Source organism: Lycium ferocissimum, chromosome 10 (genome assembly GCF_029784015.1).
Source record: "Lycium ferocissimum isolate CSIRO_LF1 chromosome 10, AGI_CSIRO_Lferr_CH_V1, whole genome shotgun sequence".
NCBI lineage: Eukaryota > Viridiplantae > Streptophyta > Magnoliopsida > Solanales > Solanaceae > Lycium > Lycium ferocissimum.
In genome coordinates, this window is record NC_081351.1 from 10704640 (window position 1) to 10716558 (window position 11919).

Genomic DNA, 11919 nt, shown 5'->3' on the forward strand with positions numbered 1-11919 from the left:
CCTATTCTATTCAGGGCTTTAGCTTTAGTTTTGTTTATTTCAGTTATGCGGTTAAGTTATGCCGGGGGCCTTGTCTCGATAAACAGTTTAGTAGTCAGATTCATGTAAGAGGTTTCATAGACTAGTCAGTTATGTTATGTCAGATATTCAAAGTCGTCTAGCCATTTTGGCTCATTATTATTATGTTTTTTCAGACTATTCCGCATTATAATATTTTCAGACTTATGATTTATGGTCTCACGCTTTACTTAAATTATACATGATCTGTTATACCCCGTACTTTGTACGTCGGAATATTCTAAGTCGGTTGCGACAAGTTATGGACAAGACTTTTAATTTTCGGTTTTGTTGATTTTTTTGTTTTAATGCGCAAGTTGCATATTTGGAATAAGAGTAAATTTGAAATAAGAAAAAATTTGGGGTTAAAAGTGAATTATGGAGAGTTGAGCATTTCATGAAAATTAAAATAGAGGTGAAATTATGGAAACTTAAATTCATGAAAATGGCCATATGTGGCCATGTGTGAGATGTGGGCCATAGGGCCACTTGTGCAAATTATATATGGAGCACAAGATGACTAACTTAAGTCATCTTCATCATTTTCATCTCCTAGAAACTTCAAGAAAAATGGAGAAAAATGGAGAAGGAGAAAATGGCCCATAGAAAAAAAAATGAAGACCAAAAATCTTGAGCAAAAAAAAATATTTTCTTCAAGCAAACCTACTAATTGAAGGGTGCTTATTAACGTGGAAGTGTTGTTTGAAGCGATGGACCACTCGTTTTCATTATTCACCACCTTAGGCAAGTTGTAAAGTTGAAGAAGAAAGGTGAGTTTTAATCGTATTTTATGTGTTATGGATGGTTTATATGTGTTGTAGTGTGCAAAAATGAATGAAATTCATGAAAATATGGATGTTAAAGTTGAGCCGTGAATATTGAAGTTTGGCCGTGTGTTGTGTGTGTTGTGTAGAAATGGCGAATTAATTGTATGTAGCATGTTTGTGTGTTGTTATAATGTGTAGAAAATGAATGGAACTCATGGAATGATGTATGTTGAAGAAGCTGGCCGAAAATGGACTCGTTTGTGTGTCAAAGAATGAACTAATTTTATTTCGTATTTTGGTTGTTGTGTGTTGTGGATTCTATGATGCTAATGAGAGTTTAATGGCTCAAGTTGAGGTTGTAATTGTCATGGGCTGTTTTTAGAAGCTTATGGAATTTTAATGTAGTTTCTATAATTATGGAAATAATGTTGGGAACGTGTGGATTATTGGAGTGGTGGATGAATTTGGAAGAAAGAAATGTATTGTTGTTGTTCTTGCGGCATTTGAAAGTTTCGGTTTCATATGTAGTGAATGGGCCGATTTGGCTATTTTTTGTAGATTGTTGGAAGCATTCTTGAATCTTGTTTAAATGGTTTGGATTAGTACGTGAACTTGTGATCGTTGATATTAATGTGAATATATGAAGTTGAATTGAATATACATGAATATCGTCGAATCATGTAGAATGGAGTCATCAATGTTGGAATGCGTTGGAATTGAATATTAATGTTGCTAGTTTGGTTGTTGGTGTTGTTGTTGATGAATTTAGTAGAGTTGAAATCTCGTGGTTGGTGTATTTACACGGAAATCTTCGAAATTTTCGTAGAATTTAATGTTCGTTTGGAATTGAATTCCTAAATGTCTTCAACTAATGTTCGATATCTATTGACATTATGTAGACCTTGGAGAGCCGAGACTTGAGTTGGGTTAGCTTAGGGAGCGACCGAGGTATGTAAAGCTTACCTTCCTTCTTTTGGCATGTCTTAGATATGGCTAAGCTATGATATGTTATGAGCTTCGGGGGTAATTCCATTCTTAAAATCCTAACATGTTTATGATTCGTATTTGCTTCTTGATGTTGGCATCCTTAATGTGGTCAAGCTATGGTCCTTTGATATATTTATGACGTTTGATATGTTCCGGGTGACGTCCTCGAAAGATGTTTGATATAACTTTCGTCCCGACTTTCAAATGTCGATCCGTTTACACTATTTTTATTGTAGTTGGATTATGGTCCTTATGTCTTTTGTATGACTAAATTACTAAAGTTGCATAAAAATTTGTTTTCAAAAGAATTTTGTTCCTAAACGAATCCGAAACTACGAACGCCCGTAACTTTCAAGAAAGGGCTCGGATCGCTTTTGTCACGACCCGAACTACGGGCCGCGACGGGTATCCGGGGCTAACCACCGAACACCGCTCACTTTACTGCTTATCGGCTATCGCTCATACTGTATGCTCGTAATCATATAAAACCGTAATTTTCTGAAATACATTTGCTTCTATAATCATAAGCCCTTCGGCTATCAAAATAATATATACAAGCATATACGTGAAAGTCATGGGACCATGCTACCCACACTGCGTATCTACGAGCCTCTGCTAGAGTACTAGACATCTGGACGGGACAGGACCCCGTCATACCCAAAATAGGAATATACAAACATATGTACCAAAAGAGTAATCAGTAAGCCTCGAAAATGGAGTGCTCTCAAATCAGCTAGCTCCTATGGATCCGATCACCTCCCCGTCTACTCGTGGGCATGAACACGACGTCGAAGAAAGGACGTCGGTACGAATATTGTACCGAGTATGTAAAGCATGAGCAAGAATGATGGAGAAACATAACGGTAATATATGAAATAACATAAGATGGGAGACATTGACATTCTCTTCATAGTACTTACACACTTCCGTAGGGACGTTCCATGTTCTATTTCGTGCTCGTATGGATGTCATATACTTATTTCATTCGTACTTACGTGGACGTGATGCACATGGCATAATCATACATATAACATAGTCATACTAATGAAAATATCATACATGTATCATAATCGTATTCATATAGTCGGTATCCCGAACCTAACATAACTAGTCACCATTCTCGCATTCATCATAACACATGCATATACCGTATCATGTCGCATTTATTTACACACATTTGATCATTATCCGTATTCGGCCTCGTGAGCTCGACAAAGATATCGTATTCGGCCACGAGGGCTCGACAAGATATCGTATTCGGCCACGAGGCTCGACAAAGATACCGTATTCGGCCACGAGGGCTCGACAAAGATATCGTATTCGGCCACGAGGGCTCGACAAAGATATCACATATATCTCATATCGTCATAACACATATATTTGTGCATACATACCACATACTCATTATCGGGCGTCTTGTAGATTTATGATTATGAATCGTCTTATAAATATCATGGTTCTATCGTACTTAACATCACTATCATTCATATTCTTGCGGGCGTATCGTGGCTTAACATAGTGCTATCATATCTTATCATATATGCATAACTTCATATACTTATCACAATGTACGCATAGGTACTCTTAGATATCATACTCTACTCGGGGGGACGTAAGGTCGTGGACCCCGATGTCATTATGGGAGCATCCATACGTATTCGGCCTCACCTTGAACAAGTACAAGTATAGGGAGAATAGGAATCAATACCATTTGATCTCATATATATAGCATCATTAGCTTCTTAGGAGTATCATATCATAGGCTATAGATTTCTCTAGACTTTAGCTTACTATTATCATCATCGTATCCATCTCGTAGCCTCTTATCTCGTATAGTATTCATGGGCGAGGACTCTTGACTTTCTTGGAAATAGGAGTCTCATAGAGAGAGAAATGCATACAGATTCATGCCTTAGAAGGAAAGGATTAGCCTTACATACCTTTGACGTTTACTATCCTTATTGCTTGCTCGTTCTTCCTTTAATGCGCTTACACATACCTTGAGGGGTTCATGTCGTTAGTTACGAATTTATAAGAACGGACCTCTACTTCTAAGGAAAATTGGGCGCATCTCCTTTGTTTCTACTACGTTTCCCTTACTCTATTTCGGCTCCCAACATTCACAACAATAATTACTGATATAGAACCCAACATTCATCATTCTTATACGTTTAGCAAAATCCACCAATTTCCTCCAATTACTCACATTTATGGCTTTTGGCCCATCATCATAATTTTGCGTACTACACTCATTTCATGGTCTACACATCATTTATAACATATTCATAATCACATCATATCAACACTCATGATTTCCATCTAACCACCATTCAATAGTGACACTATTCATCTTCGTAAGAACCCATTTTCCATGTTTTTGTACAATCTAAGCATCTTAGCTTTCCAACACCTAAACAACATATAAAAGTCATGAAACATACCTTAGATTATGGTGAACAAGCCTTGAGTAAGAATACTCCTCCAACAACAAAACCCTAGCTTCTATCCTTTGGGGATTTCTTGCGAGAGATGACTTTCTAGATGGGTTTCATCCACTTGGGTTCATGAATTTGATGTTGTTGATCCTTGATTCCCTTGGTTTTCTTGTGTTGGAAGAGTTTGAAAAGGTTCTAGAGAGAGATGGAGTCGTGTAGAGAAAGGAGAAGTAATAAAAATGAAATGGGATCATTATTTTAAAACCACAAAATCGGCCGACCTCCATTATACCGACCAACATACGGTCCGTACTATTTATACGGACCGTATGTGGGCGTACATTTGGTCCGGTGGGCGGTCCCTCCTTTGGCCAACTATACGGCCAATTATACGGCCGGTATCATTTATACGGTCCGTAGATTGGACCGTATAATGCTCGTTGATTCCGTTTTCATTCTCGTCGACTCGTTTGATCTCCGATCCTTATGGAACCTTTCGGGGCACTTGTTTGACACTTCAATACCAATCTTAGGGACATCTTCCCACTTCTCTAAGGCATCCTTACGCCTCGTTAACTCGTTGCTCAAAATTCTTGCCCGATATACACCATGCGACTCTCGCTTTCCCTTAATAACTTCCTTTCCCTCACCTCGCATTTCCTTGAAACTCGTAATTAGGGCCACTTACATCCTTTCTTGCTCGATCAACATTGCATACGTTATGACCTTCTCTCGCCTACTCACTGTACATGTACGGAAAATTTCCTAAGGCGTAACAGCTTTGATATCTTCGCAAATGATTTCATGACGAGTAATGACCTTAATTTTCATAGGCGGGCCCGAGTTGGGTTGACGCTCGTCCGTGGGTCCCGTGACTTTCTATGTTTGGTTCTAATGACCTATTTTTGAAAGAATTCAATATGACTATTTTTCCGACCCCCGAGTATGACTATATATTTGTCTGTTGAGTCTGAAATAATGATTCGTATACTTATGATTTTGATACGTGACTATGGTTTCTCAAGTTTGGTTTGATATGTTCCTGAGTGATATTTGGAAGAAAATCTGATCTGACTATTGTCTTGGTTTTGAAATAATAGTTCGCTTCAGTTATTCTGTTGAGTGTGTAATAAAGATTTGTATGCATATGGCTACTTACGATTCTGCTCGTGCGTTCTGTGTTACATCCTTCACCGGATCCCGGGCCGGTTATTTTCGTGCGCACAATCTGAAGTATGATGTGATTCCGAAGTATGATGTGATTTCGAAGTATGATGTGATATTACCGCCGGGTTCTTGGCCGCGGTATGTGATATGTGATATTACGCCGGACATTTGACCGCGGGCCGCGACATTGACCGCCGAGTTCCCGGCCGCGGTATGTCGGGTTCGGAGATGTTCGGAGATATAAAACTCCGAAGTATGATGTGTTGTGGCGTCCAGATGGAGTGGCGACCACGTTCTGTCCGCCGGGTCCCATTACGGACCGTATGTGGTATGTGATATGATATGTGATGATTTGATGATATGATGTTTGATGATCTGATGATACAATATGATATGTGATATGATATGTGATAATATGACGATATGTTTATGATTATTATACTATATATGGATCGGGCCGTACGTTCCTCGGCATTATTATGTTATACATGGATCGGGCCGTACGTTCCTTGGCATTATTATACTATTTATAGATCGGGCCGTACGTTCCTCGGCATTCGGTTAATGTCAGCTCATATGATATGTTTGATTTTTCGTATATACGAGACAAAAAAATATTTTTCAAAGAAAGCGAAGCATTTTGACATTCTGATTATCCTACTCGCCTTCTGAACCCCTTATGTATGATTTGTATGTCAGATGTAAGTATTTCGGTATTCGGATTATTATGCTCACTTTCTCGTACCCCCGACTTCGGTTATGATTTCGCTTTTCTCGTATTTTACGCTTTGCATACCTAGACATATTCCGCATCCGACCCCACTTTTCTTCTGGGGGCGCGTTTCGTGCCGCGCGGTACCCACGGATGAGTAGATGATGTTAGCGGAGGACGTTCAACCCGGATTGGCGAGCTCCATTTCCTCCGGGAGAGCCGCCGAGTCCGAGTGCTTTTGTATGGTATCTGGGAGCTGTTAGAGACTTTGCGACGGTCGTCGTGTGTGTGATATGTCGTTTTGTGAGCGGTCGCGTGGCGTGTATTATTATGCGTTATGCTGCGTATTTATGTTTGTAATCGGCTATGTAGCCCGATTTATCGATACGCATTATGTTACGCATTCGCTATGACTACAAATTTTATTTGATTTGAAAAGACGAAAAGTATGATGTTTTCCGAAAATTTTCCTTCGCATTTTGACACGTTTGCGGGCCCAAGGTGATTTTGTGTATTACGAAAGTACCGGGTTCGCTCGGCCCTAGGTAAGGGTCGGTGCCCATCACACCCTATCTATTAAGGTGTGACACGATCATAGTTTATTCCGCACGCCCATGCCCACGTTGAGTCAGCAAGCCATGTGGTTTGCTCGGTCACATGTAGTCAGGCATCGAGTGTCGTGTTACGCCCAGGCCATGGTGCGGGGCGTGACAATTTTTCCCATTTAAAATTCTGCCTTAAGGCAGAGTTTTGCCTTTAAAATTCTGCCTTATTAAAATTTTGCCTTAAGGCAGAGAGTTTTAAAGGCAAAACTCTACCTTGCGAATCCAAACTCTACCTTCCGAAATTTTTTAAATTTTTTGATTTAGCGGGAGTTTGAACCCGAAATCAAGAGATTTTTAAAGAAAGGCAAAAGTTAAAGACCACCAATTTGAGGGACAAAAATTAAAGACCACCCCCAGCAAAGGGCAGTATTGCAAATTGCCCATTTTTTTCCTAGGATTTTCATATTTCAGTTACAGCTTTTGTTCAAATCCAATTCAAATATTTCCGCCAAATGACTTTAAACTTTGTAGGCAAACTCCTTATAGTATTTCCAACAAGTTTAAATGGCATCCTCCTCAAATTTCTAACAAAGTCAAATTCGAAATTCAAACTCACATTCAACCTCTTCCAATAATGGTAGATTACCTTTCTAATTAATTTGTTTTTCCGCATCCATATCTTATAAAATTAATACTCTAACCACAATATGAGCTGGAAACACGATATTAAGTCGAGTTTATAATAATCATGGGGCGATTGTGTTGAAGCTGAGAAATATGGAAGTGACCTAGCTTTCAACATATACAATGTAAGCCAATAGGGTATGAGCTGAAAAACATAGCTCATCTTGATCATAAGCTTGAGCCAGGTGATTGAGAGTGTAACGATCTGTAAAAAGAATAGAATCCTTTATCATTTTAATCCAAATATAAAGGGGGATATTTTAGAATAAGTTGAATAATTCATATTTGAATTATTCTCTTGTAGAATATAAATTGACTAAATATTATTTTCTTATGGGATATTAATTGATTTTCTGTACGGTCTCTTTTCTTGACTTTCAAATGTCGACTTTTAGGCTTAGGACCTTTTCTTTTTCGGCTTGATTACGGTGACATCTCTGTCAAACTTACATAAATATTGTATTTTCAGTTATGGGTATTCTGCATTTAATTAGTATCCCAAAAAGTAAAAAAGAAGAGAAACAAAGCTTCAGTCTCGAATAACAAATTTAATTGCATTAATATTCACAATTCGACCAATAATAATGTCCTCTAGATCAAATCGACCATGCTCCTCCCAGAGTTAATTCAACATGATATGATCTGCATTTGGATTTACTTGTACATGATGGTACCAACTTAAAAATGAGAGGCATGTACTACTCAAAGTTTTAATCACTTATTATGGTTAAAAAATTAGGTATTCTCACTTTAACTTGTGATTTTTAAAATTATTAGTTATAAAACACATAAATCACAGACGAGCCCAAACACACGTAAAATGTTGGAATTGACGGATAGTTGTTTTTTATAAATTTTGGATTGATAATATAAAGCTTTATTTAGCATTATAGAAGTACAAATCCTGAGTATGTGCTTTTCAAATTTTTTAGCAAAAATATATTTTTAGATGTTCTTTGTTTTGGAACAATTTTTTATGATTGTAGATTGTGATAAATTGCTTACACCTAAATAGAAGCTAATGGTTTCCCTGAATAGAAATTTATCTCATCCTGTGTTGGAATTAGAAAGCATATGAACTATAAACAATACTCCTTTATATGATGAAAAAGTACTACTATCAAGCAAATTCGAGGTTATGATATATTATCCCTCAAACAAATAAAGATCACTGAGAAAATAAAATTATTGAGAAGTTGGAAAAAGATTAGCAGAAATAAGACGGCTGATGATATAAGCATAAGGGCAAATTAGTGAAGGAGCCAAAATATTTGTATGGCAGCTACAGTAAGATTCATTCTCCACCAGTGGCAATGCTTCATTTTATTACATTTACTAAAAGATCCTTCTGGGCCCACTTTAGAAAGGTAGGAGTTAGATGATTACTGTATCAAAAGTTGTCTAGCTTTATTGTCATTAATTGTTCAAAACCAACCATTAAAGACAACAGTACAAGCAAAGTGATGCATAAAAACTACTGCAATGACCAAAATGCCCTCAAGGTGAAGTGAATGTCAACAAGCACACATGTGACGGAGAGGTGCCTGTATTCCCTCTTCTCAGATAGTAAAGTTCCTTGATTTGGTATAAATATCATGTGCGAGTAATTTTTTTTTTTTGATCTACTTTATGTTCAACATGCTGTTTCATTTCCATTGTTTCTTCTTCTTCTTCTTTTTTTTTTTTTTTTTTTTTTGGTAATAATTCAAAAGCTTCCATTGATGGCGTGAAAAATATTGATGGTGTAAATAAGAGTTTAAGTGTACAAAATATTCATTTAAACAGTAAATAAAGAGTTTAAGTTTTATGTGTGTGTGTGTGTGTGTATATATATATATATATATAAATTACCCTATCCTTAATTTTGAGTTTTAGCGCTTAATTTTATGTTAGGAACTTGTTTGAGGGGTTCGGGAAGGGACCCGAGGACTTCAAGTGAGTTATGGACACAGATTTTTAGTTAAGTTGTTGATTTTATTTTTTCTGGTGCAGCCTCTTTTGCGGACGAGGGTCGCTTACGGTTGTTGATGGCTGCTGAGTTTTGAGGGTTTGTCACTATCGCGAGGGAAGTTGTGCAAAGCGCAAGTCACATTTGGTCATCTCTGATGATTAATCAACAACTCAAAGTGTTTTTCTTGTGTATTCTTGATACACTCGCCTTTATATATAGATATAGGAGGATCTGTTTTTGGGAAGTAAGAAATCGCTTTGACATCTCTTCGTTTACAAATAATTCTAGATGGGAAAACACAGAGCTAGGGGGGCTAATCTTTGAATGGGACCCATGACAACTGACAGATTTTAGGATTCGATTTATGTCATCACTTTTAAATATTGAGTTTTTGAATTTAGGCGATTCAAAGAGGGATTTTCATCACCAAGTGGCTAATCAGTTTCAATTCCTATTTGATTAATTACTTTGATTATGTACGTGTCTTTAAACTTAATTAATTTGATTTTAGGTGTGAAAATATATTTTTACCCTAGGTTTAAGAGAGTGAATTTTTTGATGATTTAATGGACTTAATGATATCATATTTGAAAATTGATTATGGTTTTGAACTTGTAGTAGTATGAGTAACATGAAAATGTGTTAAAGTTACAATTTTGATCTCGAGCAGAGTTTGACTTTGACTTAGTCTTCATTTGATATTATAATATGAGTATTTTTGAACTCATATAACTTAACCAATCTATAAATGAAACAACTCAAGAGTTATAACTAGTTTATATAATATTTCAAGAGTTCGACAAAACTTAATGGTTATAATTTGAATTTTCGTTCAGTTCCTTGTAGAAATGTTATTTTGAAATCAGAAATACCCCAATTGACCTTGCAACAAATTTTCGGTTCAAATTTCAAATCAAGCTTCGATGATTGTTCACAAATGGAAATTCAAAGTTTTCCCAAGACAAATGCAATTCCAACGCAAGTATTGACATAAATTAATGTAATAATGGTTTGTTCGCATAATGTACCACAATTCTTTCAATACTTCATTTTTTGTAATTGAATAGATTTAAAAGAAAACATTGTCTTGTTCGCTTGAAGTTACATTTTTAAGTCAAAATTGATGTAAAGAAGCTCCAATCGATTCCAATTCTAGATTCTACTCAGCTTCTTCATTCTTTAAATATGGTGAACTTTTATAAATTCGGCAACAATTGCCTGAAAAGATAAATTCGGATTGGTCATGTTATTATGGATTGGGTTTATCCACGTCGACTAATAAATCGGTATGACCTATTTAATTAAATTCTCACACATGTTATCTCACATTTTTTTTTTTTTTTAAAGCATTTCAACCGTAAAAAACAATTTGAATTTAATAGGCAGCAGGAATGGCATTTTTCCTAGTCTATGGATTACAATATAGTTAAACATCCGAAGGTTATAGAAAATATAAGGGAGCATCTTTTTTCAAACATACCGCTAATCTATTCATGCATGTAATACAGTTCGGGTTCATAGGTCGGATAGTTCTATATTTTTAATTTTTAATTTTTATTTATTTAATTTATTTAAATTTAATTTAATTTAATTTAAATTTATTTATTTAAACTATTAATAAGTGAGAGTTTGGGTACGACGAAGGGTAAAATTGTCATTTGGACGCTGACAACTGGCTTCCACTTTCTCATTCCATTTCACATTTCATGCCCGTTTCTTCCGGAACTTTCTTGTGCCATCTCTGGGTCTCCATCTCCAAACACACCAAAATTTCATTCTCGAACCCAAGTTCTCTCTGATAACAGCAATGGAGAGGCCAAAAACATCAAATTTATGTGAAGCTATGGGTCTCTATTATTATCGACGGACCAACGGACGGTGGGCGTTCATCATCTGAACCTTGGTACTGCAACCTTGCTCTATCTATTCTTCAGAACTTAACAACGAAAAAAATGTATCTTTACTCTTCGACTTCCATGGCTCTTCCAAGCATTTTTTATTATGGAATTCCTTCTTCTTCTTTTTTTTTTTTTTTGGGATTTGGGAATAAATTGCATGTTTTAGGTAATAGCAGGAAGAGTAGATTAGCTTTCCGTTGGTTTTAGCTTCGGTAAATCTCTTTACTTTTATTGGTTTTTGATTGATTTGGGTGAATGAATGCTAATTTTTCAACTTTTTTGTCTTACATACTTTGGGTTACAGTGGATAGCTTTCAATGGATTGTTATAAAAATCTTTTTCTTTTTTGAACTACATTATTTTTCCTTTATTACCTTTTCTTGATGTGGACGAATACTAACTGATAATTTCATACTATAATTTTTTTTTTTTTTTTTTGGATTTTTTGATTGAGTAGATTGGCTGAGCCCATTTAATACATGCATGTTTTTATTCAATGACTAAATTTTGTCAATTTCGTTATAGAAATTGACCTATTCTTGTGAGCATCAACCAATAAATAGCAGAACTTCCAAGAGTTCTGATAATCTACACTATCTAATATATATATTTATGTCTTCTTCATAAAACGCTTTTACATGTGCTTGTGTTTCTTAATTGAAAACTAATTTATCGCATTAACTTAACATTCAGAAATTGAATGAAAGATATAAATA

At 36.0% G+C, this 11919-nt stretch overlaps 1 pseudogene; it reads right to left on the reverse strand.

Annotated features, from left to right (window-relative positions):
• The window catches only part of LOC132034595 (putative late blight resistance protein homolog R1B-16), a 7115-nt pseudogene extending 2212 nt beyond the window's left edge, over positions 1-4903 (reverse strand).
• Positions 4904-11919: the final 7016 nt, after the last annotated feature.